The 23,776-nt window shown below is 34.8% G+C and overlaps 1 long non-coding RNA gene and 1 pseudogene across 1 annotated transcript; one reads left to right on the top strand and one right to left on the bottom strand.

Annotated features, from left to right (window-relative positions):
* The first annotated feature begins 1,451 nt into the window (after window positions 1-1,451).
* Window positions 1,452-10,657, top strand: LOC145610756 (protein SRG1-like; annotated as a pseudogene).
* Window positions 10,658-11,225: 568 nt separating this feature from the next.
* Window positions 11,226-14,761, bottom strand: LOC145612484 (uncharacterized). The gene is made up of 2 exons (XR_014106614.1): window positions 14,287-14,761; window positions 11,226-11,607 (listed from the first exon to the last, which is right to left on the bottom strand). It is a non-coding gene; the product is annotated as an uncharacterized LOC145612484 (long non-coding RNA).
* Between the last annotated feature and the right edge of the window lie 9,015 nt (window positions 14,762-23,776).

The following is a 23,776-nucleotide window of genomic DNA, read 5'->3' as shown; positions in this document are numbered from 1 at the left end:
AAAATTAGAGGATTTTTTTAAAAAAAATTAATTATTAACACATGATAAAACCACCCCCAACCAGCATCCCCACCTCCTTTCTCGCCGCCACCGCTGTCGGCGACTGGCCACACCGACGACCAGCATCCCCCACCTCCAACGCCGGCTGAGACCCATCCCCGACCTCCTTTCCTCGCCGCGCGACCACCTAACCAAACCCCCTCGCTTTCCCACCACAAATAGCTCCCCTCCCTTGACCTGCGATGTTATCCGTGGATGCTAGTGCGACTGCTAAGCTGCGATGATGATACTTAGTGTTTGTGCGTGGCTGCTAACTTGCTGTGATGGTGATTTAGAATCTGATTGGTGCGTTGGCAGGGAAGCTCGGGCAGCGGGCCAACGGCAAGCCGGCAATGGCTGTGGGCATAAGGTAAGGGGAAAGGGAGGGGGTGGGCCAGCTAACGGTGGAAATGGTGAATATGGGTGTCGGCGTGGCCGGTCGCGGGGGGGTGGCGGGGGCGGCTGGTTGTGGTGGAGGTGGGGTTTTTTTTTTTACTTATTTTTAAATTAGTTAGTTTTTTTTATTATTATTAGAAAATTTTAGTTTTAAAATTGTTAGTTAAATGTTAATTAGTAATTAATTATCTTTTCTTAAAAAAAAATTAAAATTAAAATTTATTTTTGACAAATTAGTTGGTGACACGTGTAAATTAAATTTATAATTAAAAAAAATTACCTATTCAAGAGGTTAAAGGTCACTTGGGGCCATTGGAAGCAAACTCACATTAAAGTTAGGATTATTAAAAAATAATCGAAAGTTGGAATTATTTTGGGCGAATCGAGGAAAGTTGGGATTATTCTTGACAATTTTTCCTAATTTTTATATACTTTTACACACTTTTCCTCCGATTCCTTAATTCTCATAGAATATGATGAGAAACGAGAAATGTATTATGGGACAGAGGGAGTAACTTCGCCATCTTTTCTTTAAAATTTTTGTAATACCCCAACTACCTCATCACTTCCCTTTTTTTATATTAAAGTTAATTAATTCACCTAAATCTATATGCTGATCAAAGTGATGTAACCCTTAAAAAGTAAATAAATAAATAAAAATAAAAAATAAATAAATTAATTAAAAAAAATAAAAACCAAAGGAGTAACTAGTAAACATCATTGCTAAAAAAATACAAGATATTGTAAAAACGCAAACCAAACCAAACCACACCACACTAGACCGTTTTAATACGGTATGATTCGGCAAAATGTTAAACCGCATATTACAGTTTGGTTTGGATTATGCCCCAAACCGCGCCAAACCAGACCGCATATATACCTCTAGGAGGAATTATATAAATGTAGCATTTCTCAACATACATAAGTCTATCCTCAATAACCCGAAAAAAAAAAAGAAAAAAAAGAAAAAAAGAGAGAACTAGTGTTATAAGGAGAGTGTGAAGGAGAAAGAGTAGAGAGAGAGAGATGGAAGGTGAAGGAAAAACAGTGAGCCTAGGAAAATCAATTATAGTACCAAGTGTTCAAGAGTTAACCAAAGGTTATTGTCTAAAAGAAATTCCTGAAAGATACATTCGATCTGATCAAGAGCCTCCAATAATATTAGATGATGATTACGAAAGTAATAAGGAAAATGATTGTTCTAATAATCATTTTCAATTACCAATTATCAACATGGAAGCTTTAATTAGTGGAGATGGAGATGAATTGTAGAAGTTGCACTTAGCATGCCAAGAGTGGGGTTTTTTTCAGGTTTAAATTCTTCTCAATTGTTTTAGGATGTCTACTATTTTATTCGTTATAATTGAAGGTTCTTATTTGCTTTTTTTTCGGCCATGTTTAATGCATACGAAAGAGATAGAGGATTAGAGGGAATTTATTAGCTAATAGGAAATTTTGACAATTACCACCTTCTGTTATGTCCATTTTAACAATTACCACCTTCTATTTTTTTATTTTTTTTTTTTTGAAAATTAACACCTTCTATTTTCAAAACCATCAAAAGTTACCACTTTCTTGCCCCCCAACTACCACGTGACGTCATTTTGGGCCCATTCTTTCCCTTCCCTCCCTATTTCCCTCACATTTATCATTCCTATTTGGATTCTCTCTCCCCTTTCACTTTTTCCCCCAAACCATCAGTAATTATTTGTCAATTTTGATTTGGAGGAGTGAATTGAAGTGTTTTTGATTGTTTGGGGGAAAAAATTGAAAGGGGAGATGAGAATCGAGTTAGATATGAAAAATGTGAGAGAAATTTGGAGGAAAGGGAAAGAATGAGCCCAAAAAGACGTCATGTGGTAATTGGGAGGCAAGAAGGTGGTAACTTTTGATGTTTTTGAAAATAAAAGGTGATAATTTTCAAAAAAAAAAAAAAAAAAAAAAGTGGTAATTGCTAAAATGGACATAACCAAAGGTGATAATTGTCAAAATTTCCTAGCTAATAGTTAAAACAAAAGTGATGCATCTAAATTAAAACTTTTATAAATAGAAAGTTATGCATAAAAAAAAAAGGTATATATATAAGCTCTTCATTTTCAAGGAGCAAAATTAGTTTCTATTTTTGACCGAAAGGAATTGCCAAAATAATATGTAAAACAAAAGGAAAATTTGCCAGGAATAATACCACCTTTCACTTGTCTTCCAATAATGGAACAACCTTTAATTTATTTCTAAATGGAACCACCTTTGACCCCTATTTTCTATAAATGGAACAGGTTACGGGTAACCGGCTAATAAATGAGGTTGCAGGTGGAAGTCAAGCCTTGACTTCCATTCCCTCCCTAAGAAGCCAACGTGGCATTAATGACTCCCTCTTCAATTTCATTTCCCTCCCTTTCACACTCTCTCTCCTCTATTTACTCCATTAAAGAAGACACTCACTTTACCACAATTGAACATCGGATTGAATGCGGTGAGCCGTCCCTATCAACTGGAGAAGGAAGCTACAATCTATGGAAGTACGAAAGTAACGATTTTTCCCCTAATTGCGCATTTAAAGGTAAGATTTTTTGCCCCAACTTATTGACAAAATGTGAAATTGCAATGACATGTATTGAATTGTGAATTGTGGCCTAGTCACGTATGATTTTGAGTGTATTTTGATGCAATTGAAGTGTTGTTTGGTGTTAATTATGAATTTAGAAAGAATTTCATGTGAGTAATTAGTACACATTTTCGAATGATGGTAATTCCTATGAATGTTGTGATAATCTTTTTAGTTGGGTTACTGATGGAGTGTTCTGGTTAATTGATGTATTTAGCTAATGCTGCTGATGTTGTTGCTTGTGATAGTATGCTTGTGATGGTATTAATAGTAGACTTTGATGTTGACTTTGTAATTGTAATTCTAGGTTTGCAATGAGCAGTTTCTTTGATAGTGTTACAATAAGGTTTTGGCATGGTGGTGAGTTCAAACATCAACATAATGGTGAATTGGTGTATGTGGGTGGTAAGGGTAGGAATTTCAAGGTGGACACTGATTTGTTGTGTTATTGGGAATTACTTGAATATGCAAATAAATGTGGGTACATTGCTGTGGCTGGGATATATTACCTAGTTCCTGGGATGAGTTTGGAGGATGGCTTGAGGAAAATAGATGGAGATGAAGAAGTGTTGGAGTTGATTAAAATTGCAAATACACATAAGCGTGCTGATGTGTATTTCCTGCACCATGAGGAGCCATCTGAGCGTAGACATGCTGTACAAAGTGAGGAGGGAGCTATTAGCAATCCTGCTGTACAAAGTGAGGAGGGAGTTATTGTTGGCAATAGGGCAGAATCTTCACCTAAATCTCAAACAACAGTCAAAGATGTTGAGAATCCCACGAGCAAAGTAAACAACAGAAAAAAAATGACCCCAAAGAAGGGACCACAAACAAAGCTGGCCACACCTATTAGGATAAGCCTTAGGAGACAAAAAGATGCTGCCACATCATCACAAAAAGAATCTATTAGAGCACCCTATTCTCTATCTTACCAACAGTTGACTGCCCCAACAACCTCAGTTCCACCCTTGATACCAAATCTGAAAGAAAAACAAGCAGCTTCCCTCAGCAAACCTCCTTCTGTAGTTCCAGATTTAGATAAAGAAACTGAAAACCCCTTTCCAAACCTTTCTCAATTTCCAAGTTGTGAATTTGTATCCACTGCTGAGCTGCCTAGTGTTAACACAACCTTTCTTGATTATGATTGGGTGGACAACAGGGGAGATAGCCCTTTGAGGTGGAGTGAGCTTATAGGTGATGATGATGTATTCAGTGATGACAGTGATCCAACTTATGAACCAAACCCAGAATACAAGAAGTTTTGTGAGGGGGGTGAGTTTGAGGAGGATGAAGTTGATGATGAATATGAGGTAGATGGTGATAGAGACACTGAACAGGCTGATGATTTCAGTCTAAATGACATAGATCTGGAAGTTGAGGAGGTTGCAGAGCTTGAGGGTACTGATTTTATTGACCCTGAGTCTGATGTAGGAAGTGGAATATGGTTGGCATTCCTTGCTGCCATGCCATAGCTTGTATTTACTTTCAGAACAAGGTAGCAGAGGATTATGTTGATGTGTGCTACAAGGTGGAGACTTATGTGAAGGCTTACAGTGGCTCAATACCACCATTGGAAGGAGAAAGGTATTGGCCAAGGGTGCCCTGCAATTTGGATCCCCCTCCAATCAAAATTGGCCCTGGAAGGCCCAGGAAGAACAGAATCAAACACCCACTTGAGAATCCTAAGAAGACAGGCTCATTGACTAGATCAGGGATTGAGATGACCTGCAACATTTGTAATTCAAAGGGTCACAATAAGAAGGGGTGCCCAGACAAGGGATCTGCAGCAGCTACTGAACCACAACCTAAAAAACCAAGAGGCAGGCCAAGAGCTGAACCAACACCAACTCCAACAGACCACCCCTCACAGATGGATTCTGCAGCAACTACTGCAACACCTGCAACTGCAACACCTTCCTCAGCCCATCACAGTGCTCCTGTACTACCAACTCTTATTGGCAGGGGTGGTAGAATGATTCTAGGAGGTGAAGGTGCTAGGTCAACTGGAAGAGGTAGGGGAAGCCAAGCTGGGAGAGGTACTTAGGTTGCTGCAGCTAGTACAAGACAAGGAAGAGGGAGAGCAAGAGGAATGGGGAGTCAAGTTGATGCTGCTGTAAGTACTTCAGGAAATGGAAGAGGGAGAGCAAGAGGAAGGGGTAGGGGAAGAAACAACACACCTGTTGGTATTGGTGTGTTGTTTGGTGCTGATGGAAACCCACAAGTATGTTGTCTAACATTGTTTTGTTTTTTAATCTGATTTTTTTTTATTAATTTTTCCTGACATCATTTTTTTTGGCATGTACACACAATAGGTTTCAAGTTCAAGGGCAAGGACTAGGTCAGCAACTCAGTCAAGCCAGACCTCCACCATTGACCACCAGCCACAATGATGTTGTAACAACTTGAACTACATATGTTTTCAGACTAGGGATATCTTTTGAACTTTGTTAAAGTTGTGTAATTTTGGCAAGCTAAATTGTGATCACGGTATTGTAATCTTTTGCAACTTAAAAAACTATGTTTTTACTTCATGGTGGTGCTTAAATATGGGCACCATTTGGATGATAATTAATTAAGTAATGTAAGGTTTTTTAGCTCATTATAGCTTTTTGGTGAAGTTATGCTGCCAAATTTAGAGGTGTTTTTTTTTTCCAATTGCAATCACATATAGAACTTGTAAAACACTTTGTACAAAATAGACCTTAGTCATTCTCATTCCATTGAAACCATCCCATTACAAACTCAATCATGTCAAGCCAACAATACATACCTAAGATAAATACACAACAACAAACAAAAGCCATGAAATAAACAAAGCCATGTACAGATTTTTCTCATTCCTTGAACAATCCATTATCTCAGATTTCATTCGAAACACCTCATTCTTCATGTCTTTAAGTTCCTCCTCCAAATTACCTTTCTTTAATTGCAGCTTCTTAATCTTCTCATCTCTGATCTTTTGTTCAACCTCCATCTCTAATATTATAGTATCCTTCTCTAACAATTTCATCTGCTGCTCCTCCAAATCAGTGTGCGCATTCACCCATTTAAAAAATTCACATTGTGTATCCTACACAAAACGCAACACAACACAACAAATCAAATCCAATTAGCCTATCAAATTGTTCAATTAGCCTATCAAATAACTAATTAACCTTAAATTAAGTAAATTACAAAACTTACTGGCCACAGAGGACAACCATAGAACTTCATCCCCATATTAGGCCCATTTCTCACAGTCTTGATAAGGGCTTCCCTTCCACAGTCACACCGAATTTTTGCATTCACAACCCTTTTGTTGGTAGAAGAAGAACCAGAAGTGTATGAATTTCCCTTTCTTGAAGCCATTGTCAAAGGATTTCCTTCGCAAAATGAAAAATGAAGTATGGAAAGAACAGGGGAAGGAGAAGAATAGAGAGAACAGAGATCAAGGGGCCTAATTTATAAGAAAAGGCAACATAACTTAACGGTAATATGCCAACTCACCAATTTAACCTTCAAATTTAAGGCCACGTCACCGGTTTACCTTCACAAACCGGTTAACAATTAACCTGTTCCATTTATAGAAAATAGGGGTCAAAGGTGGTTCCATTTAGAAATAAATTAAAGGTTGTTCCATTATTGGAAGACAAGTGAAAGGTGGTATTATTCCTGGCAAATTTTCCAAAACAAAATTATACTCCCTCTGTCTTAGAATGATTGACACATTTGACCTTTTTATTTCTCGCTATTCATATATTAACTTATTATAGTTTTTTACTAATATAATCAAAACAAATTTCAATGGATTACGTCGTTGTTTAATAGGTTTCACTGTAAAGTTTGTGATATAAAGTTCTATTATATTAGCTTTCTAATTTTTATACTATTTTTTTTATATAAAAGTATATATACACAGGCAAAATGTGTCAACTATTAAAATGGAGTATTTAATATCAAGTTTATGTGATTATTCATTATGTCATTTTGTATAGGCACACACAACAAGAAGATATAATTTGTTCGTTCCATTAGTAATCATACAATCAATAATGTTTGAAGATATATTTTTTTTTTCTCTTGATTTGTCTTGTTAATTGGGAAGACTCGTGACTCTTCTAATTGTACTCACATTTTGTGATCGCAAATTGACAACCAACAATTGTTTCCAACCTTTTCCAATCCGAGAGAAACTCCCCCGCTTCGAAATGAATACCTCCATCCTAAAATAAAGTGCTCAATTCTATCTATACAGTTTTCAAAATGCATCTTTGATGATTAAATACTCGTATCTTTAATTGTGTAGCAAAAATCTTTAAAAATTGATGCTATAAAGTTAAAATTTAAGTAATGAAAACTATTGGTCAGAACTTTTAAAATTTGACCATAAAATGAAAAAATAAAAATGAGCACATTATTTTAGAACTAAAAGAGATAAGAGTACAATTTAATTTACTACCTCCGGTCCAAATTACTCGCAACTTTGGAATATTTTATATCTCATAAATAATACCCCAAAGTTCCGAGTAATTTGGACCAGAGGTAGTAAGTGATTGAAGAAGGTTCACTTTAAAAGGTAATAAAGAACTTTTTTTTTCTAAACGGAAAATTACAATAATTAGATTGTGTTAGATCAAGCAAAGTTTGGTGGAGTTGGTGGGGGAACTCACCTTGTGATTTTGAGGTCACGAGTTTGAGCCCCACCAACTACATATGCTTGGGAGTAGGGGGATTTCCTTACCTCTCCCCTCTACGAGATGTCCGTTCAGTAGGGTCTTTCATCTATCTTACCTAAAAAAACGAACCCTGCTATTGTTAGGCATATTGTTCACAATGTATTCCCTCCATCCGCCATTCATTATATTTAATTTTCTATTGTCACATTTGACCTTTCAAAGTCAATTTTAAGGTATAACTATTATTGTTATACAGTACATTTTACTATTGCTTCTGATCATCTTTCAAATAAGTACTCGAAATGTGTTAGCTAGTGTTAGTATGCTAAATTAGAGGTCTTATACAAAGACATAAAATGCAAATGCAGCTCATAAATCATGGAGTAAACTCTTCAGTGGTGAACAAATTCAAGTTAGAGACTGAAGAATTATTCAATCTTCCAATGCATGAAAAGAAAAAGTATTGGCAAACTCCAACAGACTTGGAGGGGTTTGGACAAGCCTTTGTTGTATCAGATGAGCAAAAGTTGGATTGGGGTGATATGTTTTACTTAACCACCTTACCTAAACATTTGCGGAAACCCTACTTGTTTCCCATTTTACCTCTTCCATACTGGTAATCGATCTTTATTTTCACTTTATGAAGGTCAAAGTTGCATATAAACATTAAATACAATTTCTTTGATTGGATTTATCACGTTTGTGAATTTATAGTTAATTCACATGTTGATTGGTGTGATTAATGTTTGAATAATTATTAATCTTTCTTTCTAATCTTCTTATATGCAACATTTCTTTCTTTTTTTTTTAATTTATTTATGTATACAACTATATTGGTGTACCAAAACTTGCACCAAAAAAATATTGGTGTACCAAAGTTTTGGAACATTTAAATCATGCATTTTTATAAGCATGCTAAATTTTATATATACCTCAGTTAATTTGTCATTGCAACATAAAGGTATTATTTGTGAGAAAAAAAAAATTCCTTAGTTACCACTAAAAATTAACGGAGGTAGTAATAAAGTTTTTAAACATTGATTCTAATGTAATGGGTCAAAAAGATTGAAGAGATACTCTTGTGTAATATAGGAGTAATATAGTGTATGAAAGTATGTCCAAGTAGTGTTGACAGTTGGACCGAGCCTACAAGCTAGGTGTCATTAGTAAACTGGGCTGTAATGAGCCTGCCTTTGTGTATGCTGATTATGTGAGGCTTGCTAAGATAATAGAGCCCAACACAATTGAAGATGCATATTGATGGTTAAACATTTGAAAGTTTAAAAGAAGTAAATGATACCAACATTAAGGGACGGAGCGCTCAGCCTTATTTATCGGATTAGCTGGGGTTATATTCACACATCTAATTGCGTAGACTTGGTTCACAATAATATTATTGTGGACCTAAGGTTTATACACACGTAACTGGTATTATATTTAACATAGTGACCCTTAATTTTAATATAGTAACCTTATTTTTAACATAGTAACCTTTTTTAAAAACTTGTGTGACCATTAGTATTATCATGAACTTAAAGTACGAAATTATGTTGAATAGTGACCTAATTTTAACATAGTAATTATTATTATTCATATTGACCATTATATTAAAAATATCGTTAAAAAAAATAACCTTTATAGCTTTTAATGTCACACTAACTTTTATTTCAATATAATAACCTTTATTTTAATATAGTAACTTTTTTTTATTAACAAAACAATCAAATTGTCTCTAATGTTAGTGGTCCACAATAAATTAGTGTGAACCAGATCCATGTAAGAATTTGTATCATAACTTAACAGAAGATGATCCTTGTAGTGAGGTATGGTTCGGTTTGGTTTAGGACAAGTCATTTTGAATGACATTATCAATTTCAGCCATATTTATTTTCATGTCATTCCATTTTATTATAGGTCATCTTGTTTATTATTAAATCTTCATGTAAGCGTCTAATTACTACTATCACTAACTCATGCAGAGAGACACTGGAAAATTACTCTGCTGAACTACAAAAGCTTGTTAGGAGGATACTTGATTATATGGCAAAAGCTCTAAATATAGACAATGATCTCAAAGATAATGTGTTCGGAGAAGGACATCAATCAATGAGGATGAACTACTATCCACCTTGTCCGCAACCTGATAAGGTGATCGGTTTAACACCTCATAGTGATTCGATTTCTCTCATCACAATCCTTCTTGAGGTTAACGATATAGGAGGCCTCCAAATCAAGAAAGATAACAAGTGGGTATCGATCAAGCCCTTACAGGACGCCTTTGTAATCAATGTCGGAGATGTGCTAGAGGTACCTAACAAGTTAATTTTACATCGATGAATGAATAATACCATGAGAAATCTCATTAACATAAACTAAGTCTTATACTAATTGTACAATGCAGATTATGAGCAATGGAATATACAAAAGTGTGTTGCATCGTGCAGTAGTAAATGCTAGCAAAGAGAGACTATCGGTTGCCACATTCCATGGTCCAGCACTTGATCATGAAATAGGTCCGATCCCTGATTTAGTTACTTCTACAACTCCGGCAAGGTTTAGAAGAATCAAAGCCATTGATTACAATAAGGGATTTTTAGCTCGTCCACTTGATGGGGGAAGATATCTTGATGTCATGAGGATTGTTGAGAACGACCAGCATTTGGGGTAACTTGAACTATACGACTGATAAATCACACTGGCGATGTGTTCCTTATGCATCTGCACTTCTGCAGTAAGATCCGCTATGTAAGTTATGTTATGTATGTCTACAGGTAGAGCATCGTGAAATGCTTATACAGAAATAAGGATTTTTTTTTAAATGTAAGGAGGTGAGTATGAACTACTTGTTATATGTTTTATGATTGTGAAGGTTTGTAAAGTTCATACGAATGATAATGTTGATTATCCATTGATTAAACCCCTACCACAGCCAAAGCATGAATTTCATATTAGGGCTAAATGAATCAAACATAGTAGCAAAATGGCTTAGGTTAGTTCAAACTCGAAAACTATCAATTATGTTTGTTTAAATTCTTATTTAGATGGATTATCTATTAACACAAATACCCAACAACAATGCACCAATATTAATCATTGATTGAAGAGTCGAACCGAGTTAGGCTTCATGGGAGGTTAATAAATCAAGGCCAAATGATAACCTAGTTATGATTCAATAGCAAAAGCCTTGCTTGTTTATGGAGTACTCCGTAAATCTTAATTTAAGTTCTCTCTGAGTCCTTAACGTCCTTTATCATTATACTTCCAAACGTCCCTTCCTCCTGGACTATTCTCCTGAATTCAAACTACAAAGAACCGAGTTTGTAAGAGCAAATCTCTAATGTCTGCAAATGGAACAAAACTGATTGTAAGAAGGCAATAGTTGTGCACAAAGAAGCTGCACTTTGTAAGTTATTGCTTCATTCAGCCAAAGTGGAAGGAGATCAAATCCCTTTGTGCTGTGTTGAACGACAACAATGCTCTAGTAATGTGGTTCGTCCTCAACAGAGAACTTGGAGCCTTAGAGATCAAACAAAATGCAGAAAATACGAGATTCTTAATTTCTTTTCCTGATAACAACCTAGAACATATCCAAAAAATATCACCCCAGAATAACCAATACATAAGTTCTAAAATGGCTATGGTGACACAGCTCCATAAATACATTAATCGCTTACATGAATTGCAGCATGTTAGCTGTAATCTAGATAAATAAAAGTGTACCAATACTTTACAGAAAATTTTGATATACATACCAGAGTTCCACGGACCAATTGCTTCATTCCCCCTACCCCACCCTTGCACCACTTCCACCAATTCAATTCAATGCAATGTCAAACCATTAAGTTTGACGTTAACAATGTACCGGAAGGTACTCCCTCTTGTGTTATAAGATCTCTGTGGCTCTGGCTGGACCTAAAATCAATACAGATTTGGCAGGTTAAAACCCAATGTATGCTGCACATAATGCAGTGAACAGATCAAAGTTGCAAAAAGAAAACGGCCTCACTCTTATACTGAAACAATCATTTAGAAAGACAATTTTAAAAAACTGCACTCAATACAGGCCACATTGAGGTCAAGAGATGGAATTCTATTTCACTGAAATTCTGAATCTATTGCAATGAAAGGAGGAGATTAATGGGTGATCAAAGTGATGATGGAAGAAAATGGTAATTTGCTATGCGTGCATAATAACCTCAACAAAGTGTAATTAAGATATCTATTAAAAAAAAATATAAAAAAAAAAAAAGGTACATACTTGAACAGAGGGGCAAGCATCACACAGACCATGTTAATGAACTCCAAAAGAAATTGCAAATTATTCCATCCTATGCAGAATATACAGCAAAAACATGTTCCAGCCAACATGCAGTAGCAGGCAGCTCGATTTTAATTTTAAATTTTAATTAATTTGCAATAAACAACCTTTTCCCCAATATTCACCATAGACAAACATCTTGTTGAATGTGGATATACAAACAACGGAACATATACAGCTAAATAACTAATAGATAGATCAAACTTCCAATGTAGTTACAGTCTCTGGCATTACAACCTAATATTCTCCAGCAAGACCATACGCTCAGCAAACATGAATCACAGCATGTTAGCTGTAATTGACATGAATCGCTGCATGTTAGCTGTAACAATGAAAAAAAGGTGGGCATATGTGGATAAGCTAAGCATTGTTGACAAACTAATGTTTTAAGATTGTGTATTTATATCTGTTAAATTGTCAAATGCCTGTAGGTCAAACAAATTGGATGCTTCTGAAGTATGAAGTTAGTCCCTCAGGTTAGGTGCAAATCAACCAAAGGACCTGAGCAAGCAGCTCTATCAACTAAACAATTGAAAAAATTAATTAATTTATTGAATGGATCAGCTGATTACCATACGCTCCTAGCATTAACACCATCAAGTACAATTACCTCCCTCCCTTAGTCCCTTGCAATTTACAATGCCCAATTTTTGTCTATATGAAATAAATTTGCCCTACTAAATCTAATTTTACAACTGTCTTAACTCACTATACTTAAAAAAGTGCCCAGTCCATGTTCAACCTTGAACCTACTAGGTGACAACAATGATTACCAAGTATGCAACCAACAGAAGGTAAATAACAGTTCAGATGTACTTAGCCTTACCCATGAATCCTAACTAGTTCAAGACTACCACGATGGCACACTAATCGGATAACCAGACCCAAACCAAAATTCAAAACATAACCAAGCCAAACAAGTAATAACAGTCACTATTAAATTTATATCTAAACAAGCAATGCATTTGGTAGGCATGGCCTAACCTTGGTGCAACTAAATATGATCAAATTGCTATACGGCCAAAACAGACTTACTGACTCTGAGCAATGTGAGTATTCAACAAGCACAAATTATTTTTCGGACAAGACCAGCTTATGATACACACAAGTTCCTCCATTTTCTTCAAGACTCTAGATGGTTTCAATTGTGGCCTAGGTAGCAGGCAATCAGGCACTAGGATTTTCTTTCTTCCAGTAATGAAAGTAAAGAAACAAGGCCCCTATCAAGCATGCAGCATACAATTCTCAAAACACAATACTCAATATTACCATAATGGTTGTCTTGAATCACTATTAACAGAGTAATGAATGATTCATTAACTTCAGGGCATATATTGGGGAAAAGGCTGTAAATAAATAAATAAATAAAAATAAATAAAAAAACTCTGAAGCAGCTAATTACATGATGGCAACAATAACAAGGAATCGAGCACGAGGATATAGGTACACCACACTAATTGTACATAGAATCGACGAAAAAGATTGAGATCATAATTGTGAAGGAAACAAGCTATCCTCACATAGAGAAAGGATATCACTAGGACACCTTGGTAATTGGTAGACAATGCATTTAAATGTGCTAGACACATTTATTATTAGCATAACCACATCACTTCCAAAATTGTGTTATTTTTTTAAAGACAGTTTAAGCGTTCAAAACACATTCTGTGAAACTACATAAAGAACTAAGATAAATCATTGTAAAAACTTTGAAAGGCTTGAGCACAATCCAAAATCTACTCATTTGACACCCAAAATTCGGAAAATCCAATAACCATATCCGATCCGAAAATGTCAAATATGGTATCTAATAACCAAAAATGGCTGAATAATGAACTCCTGCGAAGTACATAAGGCTAAATTACTACGAACTTACGAAGTACTACAAAAACCCATACTAGAGGGCTCACTCATTACTTACATTTGTACATATAATATATTACATGAAATCTATCCAAGTTTTGGCCTTGAATTTTGTAAGTACAAGTTTTAAAAAAAACAAAAAAAAAAAAAAAAAAACTACATATATCCTCAATAGATCAGTATTAATTTGGATGATCTCAAAGTTTAAAATTCTACATGGAGCAGCATAAAACAGGGCAATGTATATAATTAGAAGAAAGAAACCGATTATAACAAGCAGACATAGTTCAAAGAATACCCACAAAAATATCATAAATTAAATCCAGAAACAATTATCAACAGGAAAAACAAACTGACATAATTCCCTTCAAAATTCAAATGTTCAATTGAGCAAAAGATCAAGTAATTACCAATTAGGCGCAAACCCATTTGCTAAAAACTCCAGGAAATGATGGGTTTTCAAGCAAGAACAAAATTGAGCAAGTTTGGGGAAATGGGCATCTTCAAAATCAGATAAAATCACCATATTCAAACCCTAAGAGAGAGAAGAAAAAACTCAAAAATGAAGGTTGGTTTTAAATGGGATAACAGAGAATCGGAGAGTAATGAATGAGAGAAATTGTTGTTTAGCAGTTTGTGTTGTTTAATGAAAGGGTGGTTTTGCAGAGAGATTGATGCTGTGCAGCTGGTCTTTAGGCTTTGCACGATTTCAGAGGCAACACAGAACAAATTTGTGAGAGAGACAGCAAGACAATGAGGCGAAATTTTTTGTTTGTGTAGGAGACTAGGAAGAGTAGCCCAGCTCAGTAGCCCCTTTTGTTTTTCTTTCTTCTACCTAGAGGTAGACCTGGCAATCCTGACTAGGGATGATAATGGGGCGGGTTGGATGCGAAATTGCGAATAATGGTACCTCCATAAGACCATACCCATACCCGCCTAAAAATCTTATATCCATCAATGTCCTACCACCCGTGCCGGGGGCAGTATCCACATCCATACCCGTCCCATCAGGTACAAGATAGGATTCATCCCCACCCCATCACCCATTTGGAATCTTAAATATCTTATATCCGTACTTACCTCATACCCGCCACAAAACCGTCCCAAACCCATTGCCATGATGCTCTATATTATTATTGTATCACATTAATGACAATTATATCAAATTAGGTTAAAAAATTGGGACTTTCCCTATTCAAGCTTATTGGGTCCTATGGGGTATCAACTATCAAGTTTCATAAATTCTAAACTCTTTTAAAGGAAAAAGGGTGCGGGTATAAGGCGGGTACGGCCGGGACGGATATGGGGCGGGTCTTCTCTAAAATCTATACCTGCCCCATCACCCATGGCTGGTACACATTTTATACCCATCACCCGCCAAACCTCTCTCCATCCGACCTCCCCGCCAGACTTGGGCGGGGATGGGGCGGGTCTCCCATTTAACCCGACCTACTGCCATCCTTAATCCTGACACGACCCGAATGACCCGAATCGACCTGAAATCATTTACCCGAGAATAACCCAAACCCGAACTAACCCGACCCGAACTCGAACCCGACCCGAAATGGAGTTGATCCGAATGTGACCCAACCCGAAATTGTCGACTCGACCCAACTTTATCCCGAATTGATTGACCAGAATTAGCCCGACCCGAAGTAGCCCGACCCGAAGTGACCCGATTCCTGAAGTGAATAGGGTGAAATGATTAATTACTTAGTTTAGAACTTCTTTCTTTCCTAATAAGTAATAGGTACTCACAAACTTGGCCCGACGCCCCGACCCGAACTAACCCTACCTGAATTGACTCGACACGAAATTAACCCGACCCGAAATTGACCCGAAAATTGGTCCTAAAAATTGATCGAACCCGAACTGACATGAACTGAACTTGACCCGAAGTGCTGACCCGAATTTGACCAGAAACCTGAATTGACTCGACCCGAATGTTTGCTGACCCGAAATTGACCCGACCCGAATTGATTTGACCTAAACCCGACCCGAATGACCCTTTTGCCAATCTACCTAGAGGTGTCAATTTGGGCGTTCGAATCGGGTTTGATGAGCTCAGGTTGGATTGGGTCTGATTTCAAACTTAAGTCATATGAGTACTAAATTATTGTGTTTATATTGCTACTAAAGAAGTAAGGGGTACATCATCTCTTGCTTCTTGTGATTTCTTTTTTCTTTGGATGCAATTGGGAAACCGTCTATATGTTATTCGGTTTTGTTTTAATTTTTATTTGTTTACATTGAATGGGGATTAGGTTGTATACTTGTATCTAGATGAATTATTGAGTGATGTAGGTTGAAACTTTAATTTACAATGGTTGTCGTACTTTAGGGTTTGATTGGTCGTTTTGCTACTTGGCTTCACTTCAAAATTTAAATTAAATCATGTTATCATCTTGATTACATCAATATATTTAGTTACTAGGTTAGCACCCGTACGATGCACGGGTTTACTAGTATTTTTTCATTGGATTTTTGTAAATTTTTTTGAGTATAAAATGTTCATAAGTTCAATTTATTTGACCTCAATTGTGCTAACAACTCCTATAAAAACTCCAACAACCTAATATCAACATAAATCACCAAAGTAATAGGTACTTATTTTAAATTAATTACCTAGATAATAGCTACGAGTACTATCTATGTAAAATTATTTAGCATCTATTAACTATTACTAAAACAGAAGTTCCTGACATCATTATTGTCCAAATGTCGCTCGCTCAATAAAAAAATTCTCGCCTAAATGCAATGATGATGTCATTTTTTTTTTGCTATCATATTTTACATTTTTGGAATTTAAATATTAGAAGCTTCTACATTAGACCTAAAACCTATTAGTTTGTCATAGGAAATTTAAACAATTTTGAATAGCACATTAATATATGACCTAACATTGAACTATGAATTAGACAACGTTGATCACTATATTATAATTTTGATGAAAATAAAAAATTTTAAAATTACAAAATATACGTAATTCTTATTTATATTCATGTATAATAGCGATTTATTTTTAAAATGTACAAATTAAATATAGGTTTTAAACCGTGCATCGCACGGGTTCTAACCTAGTTTTGTTTCAAAATAAAAAATTAAAAAATTAGCATTTAAGCGGGAAATCTTTTCATGAAATAGCGCCACGTGTACAACTTTGAAAAAAGATGACATCAGCGATTGCTACTTTAGTATTTGTTATAGATTCCGTACATTTTAACAAAAAATTATAAAAGCTTATATTATCAAACTACTCATTGATATAGGTCTAACAATATCTCACATAACTTTATTAATTTATGGTCAAAACATTCAAAATTTGACCAACAAAAAGGAAAATAAACATTAAATTATGAGACAAAGGGAGTAATATATATTTATTTAGGTGTTGGATATGATTTTCAATTTGAACAAATCTTAATTGGCTTTGGAAAACTCAAACCCGAAACTAAATCAAGAACAAAATTACCTAATCAATCATCAATACTACATACTAAAGTAATCACCAGGATTATCCTAGAATTTTACATGTGTCGCGTTCACATTAAAAATTTCCCGCCAAAAACTTTTTTATTTTTTTTCTTAAAAAATAATAAGGTATTTGGTAAAAAAAAAAAAAACCAATATACGACCTAGATAATAGAAAAATAACAACTTTTAAAAAAATAAAATATTAATTGTATACACAATCTTTAACCAAATACAAACTAAGGGCTTGTTCACATTTACTGAATTGAGTTGAACTGAACTGATTGGAGCTGAACTGATTGGAGCTGAACTGAACTGAACTGAACTGAATTGAGCTAAAATGAATATTTTATGTGAGAGGGAAATTAAGAGCTGAACTGATTGGAGCTGAACTGAACTGAACTGAACTGAAATTAAGTAAATATGAACAGGTCCTTACAGTAGTTTATAAAAATATTTTTTTTTCTTGACTATCCGAGCTTTGCTCGAACAAAAGACTAGCTATGAATAAATTACTCAATCTGAAATTAACTTGACTCGATTTCGAGCTAACTCAAGAGCAATTCAATTCGAATTACGTGACTTAAAACCTAACCAGCTAGTTTAGTCTCAACCTTGAAAATTGACTCATTCTATACATTGAATTGAACCCAAACAATGTAATTTTAATTGACTTGACCATAATCCAAAATAGCTTGAACCAAGCCCAATACAACCAAATTGATAAATCAGTCCAACATAGCCCAAAGAAGACATGACCCACCAAATGAAAAATACGGAGTAGGAAAAATAATTCATGCATAAACTGTGAATCTGTGATATGTCAGTGTAACTAAAAAATTTAATGCTGAAATTGATCTTTGACCTCTCATTTTATACAAGTATATATATGTTCACGTTTCGTCAAAAAAAAAAAAAAAAAAAAAAAAAGGAACAGTATGACGACTAAATTCAAGTATAAGAATTAATGAATTATAATACGGAATAATACATTTATGAGACTATGACGACTGGTTGAAATATTGATTATCAAATCATAAAATCATATTCCCTCTGTCCTTTAATTAGATTCCTACTTCTCTATTATGTGAGAAATAAATGCTAGAATTAGGAATCTAATAAAGGGACGGAGGGAATAATCCGTAGTCATACTTAAGTACTACTCGTACTGATTATGTCATATAATTTCTTTAGATTTCCAATAGATTGATGATGACTGATTATTCAACTTAAATCTAACTATTGATTATCTCACGTAACTCAATATTTGAGATGTTCAAATTTTCTTTCTTTTAAATTGAAGAACGAAAAAAAATCAATTTTTTTTGTTTGAGCGGATACTCTTTTTGACTTGATATTATGAGTTATGACACATACTAAGGCCCGGGCAAAATTAGCAACATAGAATAGTTTTTAGTGGTCGAATAATGGGTAAGTGAATAGTTGTAGACTTGTAGTGGAGAGAAGTTAGGTATTTAAATAATAAATTAATAGTACGTGTGTTTGGCAAAAATAGAGGTGAAATAGTAAAATAAATTAAAATTCATATCTATCTATCAATTACATTAAACTAAAGGCGAATAAAACATGACACTTGTCGAAATCTGGTTAAATAATTTCACGCCCTTTTTTTTATTACTTTTTTGCCATATTAATTAAGGAAATATTTACTCATTATAATTTGTTTTCCCTACTTTACTAATATGTTATTTCCCTCCTAACAAATTCAATAAATACATTTTTGCAAAACCTTATAGAAAAATTAAGCGAAATATTATTATTATTAAAAAGATATGCATAATTTCTAATATAAATTTGTACGTAATATTTATTTTTATATATATATCATACGGGTAGTATATACAACCTAAAATGTAATAAGAAGTATTTTTGTAGTAAAAAAATATTGACCTTTGTCATACTTTTTTTAAAGAGAAAAAAATTATAAAAAAAGTGTTGAAATACATTTTCTTTTAAATCCGTGCATTGCACGGGACCATAAAACTAGTAAATAAACTAAAACAATAACCGCTGACATCATCACTTTTTAAAATTATACATTTGTCAAGCTGTTGTTAACAAATTTTCCCGCCTAAATCAATTGCTAACATAATATTTTTATTTATTTTTTTACCTTAAATTATAACAACATTTTTTTTTTGAAGAGTAAATTATAACAACACTTTTGTAAGACAATTATTATTATTATTATTAAAAACAAAACCTACAAAGTCAATCAAATTACAAGAAAAGAAATTAGTGGGGAGGCGAGATACAATCTGGGCCCCCACTCCTCTAGCTATAGCGAATCCAATCCTGTTGAAGATGTGAGCAGCTGCACAAGCACCAATATCCTAAGTCTTTGTGAACGCCTGAATCCTCTTTAGCAACACAACAACATCCTTCTCTAATTCCCCCAAAGAAGTAAAGGAGAAAGGAAGAAACCCATAGCCAATAGCCCTGCAACGCATGCCATACTTGCATTGTCCCGCTTCCGCTGAGCCGCAACCGACACAACACGACCAGAAACGAAATCAGACAATTCTGATTGTGTCAATGGAGAAGACCCCGTCAAGTCAACACATACATCAAAGCCTCTGTCCCAGGAATAAAGCAACACATCTGCTGGTTATTATTATTATTATTATTATTATTATTATTATTATTATTATTAGTAGTAGTAGTAGTAGTAGTATTATTATATTATTATTATTATATTATTATTATATTATTATTATTATTATCATTATTATACTCCATATTTTATATTATGAATTTATGAGTGCCTATTTGACTTCAAAATATAATTACTCGCGGTTATAGAGTACCCCGTAATGCATATTTTGCTTAAGTTTTTACTCTTCTTCAAATTTTTTAAAAGATCTAAATATATATCATTGCAAATGGCAATTAATGGTTATGTTTCTATAATTTATCTCATATGAGGGACATATATAAAAAAATATATTTATTTCAATAAATTTTTATATGTCGTACATCGCACGGGGCTTATCTAGTGTATTGTTTATATGTCGTACACCTGCTACCCGCTACCTTTTGAAACACGACTATATTTATAGTTTGATAAAAGCTGATCAGACGCTACCTCTATTACTAACCCCACCTCAAACACTATTGTCAAATAGGACTAAATAAATCGTGTGTACATACATATTGAACATCAAAGCTAAAGTTATTAAAATAACCAATATTTATCTCTATATAACATGAATGTTTATTTATGAATTATATTTTTTTTTTTTTAAAAAAACATTCATAAAGCATAAAAAAAGGTGTTGTTATTCGTCGCTCCCAATGTACAGGGTAACGCTCCCATTTTTTGTACGAATATCCAATTTTACCCCTAATATAAATACGGTTTTTTGTCTTTTATGACTCACATGCTCACTCTCTAACAACATTCACTATCTCTCTTACTCTCTAACTCTCTAAAAAACTTGAAATTGAAAATCTGAAATTTAATTTGTTTTAAAAAAAAATTCAACAATCATCAACAAACAATCTACAAGATCGTACACAAAAAAGGATAGTTGATTCGAGGCGAATAAGGATCACACACGGAGGGAGGGGCTTTGGGGCGGTGGAGGCAACGGCGGCGACGACGGCTTTGGTGGTGGCGACCAGGTAAAGTTACGAAAAAAATAATCTGAATCGGAATTTCGGCCCAGAAAATCCGGATGAACCTGGGAGGATCCGCCTGGAATTTCCGGATCCTCCTAGGTACTTCCGGAAAATCTGGGCGGATCCTGACTTCCGCCTAATTTTTCTGGAAGTTCCTTGGAGGACCCGGAAATTCCAAGCGGATCCTCCAAGGCTCTTCCGGAATTTTTGGGCGGAAGCCTGGAAATTCGATTTTTTTTTTATTGCGTGAATATTATGCTTTGAATTGATGATTTTTTTTCAAAAAATTCTGTTGTGTATGATCTTTATTTTTATTATTGTAATTATTAGTTGATTTTAGTGTTGTTATTTTGATGATTGGTTGTTGTTGTTGTTGTGTTATTTTATTTTGTTTTGGATTTTGTTATTGTAGTAGTACTATTATTAATTTTTTTTTAATCATGATTAGCATTATTATTATTGTTAATATTAGTGTTGTTATTATTATTGTTATTATGGTTGTTGTTGTTGTTGTTGTTGTTGTTGTTGTTGTTGTTATTATTATTATTATTATTGTTATTATTATATGATTATTGGTGTTGTTGTTGTGATTATTGTTATTGTTGTTATGATTTGTATTCTTTTTTTTTTTTAAAAAAAACGTTATGATTAGTATTGTTAATATGTATTATATTAAAAGTACATTGCAAAATTATTATTATTATTATTATTATTATTATTATTGTCATTGTTATTAATATTATTATTATTATTTTTATTATTATTATGATTATTATTATTATTGTTGTTGTTGTTGTTGTTATTTATATTATTATTATGATGATTATCATTATTATTGTTGTTGTTGTTATTTTTATTATTATTATTATTATTATTATTATTATTATTATGATTATTATTGTTGTTGTTGTTGTTGTTATTTTTATTATTATTAATATTATTATTATTATTATTATTATTTTAATGGTGTGTACTTGTTTATTGTAGATCGAGGGTTTTGGTGCTCGTCATGCAATATCACGACGTTTGAATGCGTCTGTTAGGAGACAGTCATCTCGTTCAGCACCGTCATAGCCCGAGCAGCAATACGGGTCTACTAGTGGTTGATTGGGAGACCGACAGTCGGGAAGTAGTCGGCCCGTGTATTCGGCAGGTAGAGCACCTATATTATCTGACGCGGACGACGAAGACTTGGGTAGTCATGCTGATGACCAGGATGAAGAATCGGGCCCTCAGGATTATCGTATGGTATATAGGGGTCAGTATAAGATTTGTTGGTAGTGGATCGAGTCAGCCTACTACTAGCTCTGCAGAGGCATGGTTAGTGCAGGAGCCGATGTCGGGTGGTCCCGAGGATGGGACTGTTATCCCTAGTTATGGCGGTCACGTGGCCCGATATATATGGGTGGAGCAGGAGCGCAGTTTTTTGCGGTGTTTGAGTAGGTCAAAGTTGTGTTCTGACCTGACTGAGTGGCGAGGTCGTCAATCAGTGGAGAGCCAACAGTTGATTGATGCCAGTTGGTTGTCTCACTTATGCGAGCTTATGTTTAAAAGACTTGATTGGCCGTTGATTTTTGCGTTTGTTGAGAGATGGCAGCCAGATACAAACACATTTCATATGCCATTTGGGGAGATCACGATCATGTTGCACGATGTGTACAACATTCTTGGGCTACGTGTTCATGGCCAGATGGTCACCACTACACCTAGCACGGACGTGTTACGAGACGCGTGCTCGGTTACCATGGATATGACTCCGAATGATTTGTTTGAGATTTGCGGCACAAAGACGATTTGGCAGGGTAGTGGGGTGTTGACTGATAAGATTTTGGAGTCGACATTGGAGGTTGAGAGAGATTTTAGTGATCAGTATAATGCGTACGTGTGGTTAGTGCTTGGAGGTACATTGTTTGTAGACAAGAGTGGTAACCGTACACATCCTTCCTTCCTCCATGAGCTATGTTATGAAGATGTCCCTATTAACGAGTACGCTTGGGGCATAGCTGCACTAGCTTACTTGTATCGGCAATCGGGCACGGCATCACGGAAAGGTGCTGATTCGATCGCTGGTTGTCTCATGATTCTGCAAGCGTGGATTTACGATTACTTTCCGTGCTTTCGGCCTCAACAGGGTCCTCCATGGGACATCTGGAAATTTCGGGCGGATGTCCCATTTTCACAAAATAAAAAAAAACTTACAGAATGTTCCGACGCATTCTCCGACGTATGAACGTCCCAGTCGTCCATCATCCAAGACCCGTCGGAAAAAAAATTGATGATTATTTTGAAAATAAAAAAAGATTTAAGGTGGTCGTGGGGACCGATTTGGTTTGAAGTCGTGGGGAACGATGTGGTGGGCTCGGGATTCACGGTGTACTACTTTGAGGGGACCGATAGTAGGTAAAATGTGCATGAAGGGAACAAAGTCCTCCTTTAATATTACAACTTGCATAAAGGGCATATTTGTCCATTCAAGTCAAAGTGGGAGCGCTACTATGTAAAATGGGAGCGAAGAATAGCGATTCACAAAAAAAAAAAAAGCACATTACCCTTTATAAAATTTAAACCTTAAAAATTACTCTTACCTTTTACTTGATAATAGAAAAATTAGAACGAATTATATTTACCCCAAATCAGGTTAAAATTACCTCAAATTGATTAAAAGTTAATTTACGACTTGTTAATGTACAATTTAATCAATGTACTCCAAGTGTACGAAATTTTGTTAGTTGGAATTATATATCCGTAGAGGATTTTGTTGAATTTGTCTTAATGTATTATTCTTTT

This window comes from Chenopodium album, chromosome 24 (assembly GCF_948465745.1).
Source record: "Chenopodium album chromosome 24, dcCheAlbu1.1, whole genome shotgun sequence".
NCBI lineage: Eukaryota > Viridiplantae > Streptophyta > Magnoliopsida > Caryophyllales > Amaranthaceae > Chenopodium > Chenopodium album.
The sequence above is the reverse complement of the archived record's forward strand: the minus strand, read 5'-3'. Positions and strand labels throughout refer to the sequence as shown.